Source organism: Leuciscus leuciscus, assembly GCF_965113295.1.
Source record: "Leuciscus leuciscus genome assembly, chromosome: 9".
Taxonomy (NCBI): Eukaryota; Metazoa; Chordata; class Actinopteri; order Cypriniformes; family Leuciscidae; genus Leuciscus; species Leuciscus leuciscus.
In genome coordinates, this window is record NC_138733.1 from 34,867,398 (window position 1) to 34,871,350 (window position 3,953).

Here is a 3,953-nt window from a genome sequence, read left to right on the forward strand (position 1 = left end):
CTTTATAATCTATCCGATTTTTGTAGTCGATTTTTACTCATCTCAGTATAGCAATAGAGTTTGGTGAAAGCTGTTCATTCATTCACACACAATAACGCAATTCATTTTTAAACAGTATTTTTGCCAGCTGTAGCTACACAACAGCGCACATCTGTTCATTCATTCATTCATACACTGAAACACGATTTATATTTAAACAGTCTTTTTGCGTGTACAGTGCGATTAGAACAAAGCAAATATAGAACTGACCTATTCCTCAGCTTGATACCTTGCTCCTCGAAATGAAACTTCCAGCACTTCTGAGGTAAATTTTCCAGGATTATTATTAAGATAGTATTATTCCTCACAGCGTCGTAAAGTACACAAGTCTGAAAGTGAACTCGCGGTGTGTGTTATCCAGCTCATGTGGGAGTTTCACAGGTTTGCATGGATCGCCTCAGATCATTTGCGTTTGAATAGCGCGCGCTCTCCGTGGGCGGGGTCACATTAAAACTTAATGAGATGAGATGAGAACGACTGACATCTCTCTCTTTTCATACATATTACATAAACTGAGAATATTTGTTCTTTATATAAATTACTTAATTTAAAAGAAGAGAATTAAAGTTTCATGCCTGTGTCTGTATGCCTGTTTGACTGAGTATTCACTGAGTTATGGTTCATTTTCGGACGCGTTTCAGAATTGACTTCACTAACAGAGAGAAGGCTGAAATTGCATCATGTTTATTTTTCTTTATTTGGCAAAAAGCACAACACTTTGTTTTTATTGTGAGTATACACAAAAATAATACACACTTAACAGGATCGAATGATGTATGAAACTTGTTTGTAAGATCAAAGTCAACAGAGTATTTTGAGTCTCTTTTGCACTGATAAGAAAAAAAGCGAGCCTATCGCGCCGGCGTGATTGTCGACCCCAGGGGGTTAAACACTGGTCTATGAATAAGGCTTTATTGTGGTACATAGGCAGTCATTTAGGCACAACAATAGTTTTCTGGTTGAATGTTCAGCTCAAGTCTAGAAGGCCCTACAAGTCATGATGCCGAACATGAATCAGAATAAGTTCAGGTATTGCACATCTTTAGCAGACCACCCAAAAATCCACTAGAATGCAGGAAATCACATCCACTTAATCCAAAATTTCCTGGGGGTGGACCTTCAGCTATGTCTGCTTCACAGAATGTAACCAATATTGTCCATCTCCAGTAGGCTGCCCCTATCAACAGCTTTGGGCCTCCCCACAAACCACCAGAATGCAGGGTACAACATGGGTACAACATCAAATTAATTCCAATTCTCTGATATCTGAGCCACCAACTTGAGTGGCTGCATGCACACGATAATTTTGATCATCCCTGACAAAATCTCACTCCAAGGTTTTTTTAAAAGTTGGCAGGTATGTCATTGCCATAGAAACCAATGCAGATATTCCGGAAAACGAAAGAGCTGCATGGACACACAAATCGGATCTGAACAGTTGCGATACACAGCGTGGACATCATTTTAGATCAGATTCCAATCGGATACAAAAATAATCGGATTTGGACTGACAGTGTGAACGTAGCCATGTGAGCTACTTTACGTCAATATTTTAGCCATAGTCAACGCTTCATTTACACATGTGGTTGATGAACTGATGCTGTGCCTATCTCAACCACAATTTTTTATAGGCAGTATGTTGTTAACCGAGTTTCTTTTGTGAGTGCTGCGCTCATTTTGTTTACATTTCTCCTCGAGAGACTGCACGAGCCTCAGCAGTGCAACCTTGTTACCATCAGAAATACATTTATTATCCACTATCGATCGCAACTTACAAAAAAATAAAAAATAAAATCAGAATAATATCTTGTTTTACTGATTCCCAACTCGGTAAACATATAGATCTCATCGGGCCTAACAACTTTCGTGCTCAAAGTTTTAAGCCAGCACCAACAGGAAGTCAGCTATTATGGGTTGTTTGGAAAACACATGCTCTGGAATTTGATATACTCCTCCTAGGGAATTCATCCGATCACCACCAAACTCGGTGTGCATGAAGACAAGACATTGAGGATGCTAAATTGCTAGCGGATTTTTGAAATCTCGATTTGGCCGTGACGAGTAAACGAATTTATGGCGAGAAAAGAGAAAACAGGAAGTGTTATAATTTCTGCATACATTAACTGATCTTGCTGAAACTCCAGCAGTGTGTTCGTTGTAGGAGGCTGATCAGATGGATGTAACTATTGTGAGTCAAAGTTATAGCGCCACCAACTGGCAGCAGGAAGTGTGTCACTTTTAATGAGGGTTAGTTTTACCTTCAGTCACAAAACTCGGTACGTATATTGTTCTCATCGAGCCGGACAACTTTCTAATTTACAGTCATTAGCTGTGTCCCAATGTGAAGGCTGCATATTTGAAGGCCGGTTGCGTCATCGCGACGCGACGAAGGCTACCCTGATTCAAAAGCGACGCCAAATGCGTCCTTCGTTTCCCCGTGAAAGGAAGGATACATAAATGAACACTTAGCGGCCTATCCTACCCTATTCTACCCCATAAGTCATTGCGCGCCGTTGACGACAGCATTTATTTATTTATTTTTAAAGGCGGCCAAGACTAGAGATCTGTGGTGGACAGCAAATTCACATTTAAATGTAAGTATTATGTTTTCATTTATTTAAATGGCTAGCGAAACCGAGTTAAAGTTTATTATAAACTTCATCTTAACTCCTTCGTCACCATTGCGTGGCTTCATTTGTCAGGTAGTTTGAGGCAAAACTTGTGCTAGTATTAGTTTAACGACCTATTTGTAATATTTGCACTAGTCTATCTCACTTGTGTATTAGGCTAAAAGAAATATGCTAAAGAAGTAAGCCCACAACTATAAGAAAAGCAGTTGATAAGGCAATGGGGTTTCACTTTTATGTGTTTTTGTAGTGCTGTCATGAAAGCTATGTGGTTTTAACCAAATTTGAGTATATAGAAATATGATTTCTTAAGTAGTTTGTATGCATGTCTTGATGTGTCATATTTTGCAGTGTTAAGAATGCACTTAAGATTGCACCCCTGTGTTAAGCTTTTTTAGAGCAATTCAGGAGAAAAAAAATACAAAGTATGTCTGCAATGTATTGTGCTGTTGTTGTTAACAAGCCATGGTTAATTTGCTCTGCCCTTAGGATTGCAAGTGTCCTGGGACAGGTGAGGGTGTGAGTGGGAAACCCACTGCTGAAACTTGGCCCTGGTTTGTCCTCAGGGCCCACGGTGAGGAGGAGCCAGCACCAGCAGCACCAGCACCAAGGCAGAGGCGAAGAGAGCAGGGAGAGGATGGACAGGCTGTTTTCTCCTCTTGAGAAAATGATTGAAAAATATATTTTTTTTTCTACATATTCTTTAACTTTTTTCACTATTTTTTAAAAGGAAAGAAAATCTGTACATTATTTTTATGCAACTTTAAATGTGTAAATAAAAGAGAATGAATTGTTCTGGACATTGTTTATTTTTTTGACAGTCATAATTTCTACATGAAACAAACTCTTGTATACCTTTTTTTTTCAAATAAAATTGGTCAATGAAAATCATTTGTTCCACGGGCTACATTAAATTACTTTTTCCAACTATTAACAACATACGTTAAACATATCAAAATCAACAAACATTTACAGTACATAAAATAAGAAAAAAAATGATGTAGACTATTATTAGAATAATAATTAGACTTTCCAAAAAGAGTAATTTCTGAAAAATTTCTGAGTAAAATCTGAAAAAAGTACTTTTAATAACAAGTTTTTAGTATCAAGAGTAAAACTAGAGGTATGTATTCTGCAGGGGAAAAAAACTCTATTATAGTTTGTATTTATATTATGCTACTCCTGCATTTTACTTATGAATATTTTCAAGGTTGTTACATTATATACTTTTGTGTAGTTTAATGTAAAAATCATATGTGAGGGAAAAAAAGGTACTTCAGTAGGTTA

At 37.5% G+C, this 3,953-nt stretch overlaps 1 long non-coding RNA gene across 1 annotated transcript; it reads left to right on the forward strand.

Moving 5' to 3' along the window:
- Positions 1 to 2,400: 2,400 nt before the first annotated feature.
- LOC309506801 lies at positions 2,401 to 3,557 on the forward strand. Its single transcript, XR_014208920.1, has 2 exons — positions 2,401 to 2,633; positions 3,156 to 3,557. It is a non-coding gene; the product is annotated as an uncharacterized lncRNA (long non-coding RNA).
- The last annotated feature ends 396 nt before the right edge of the window (positions 3,558 to 3,953 follow it).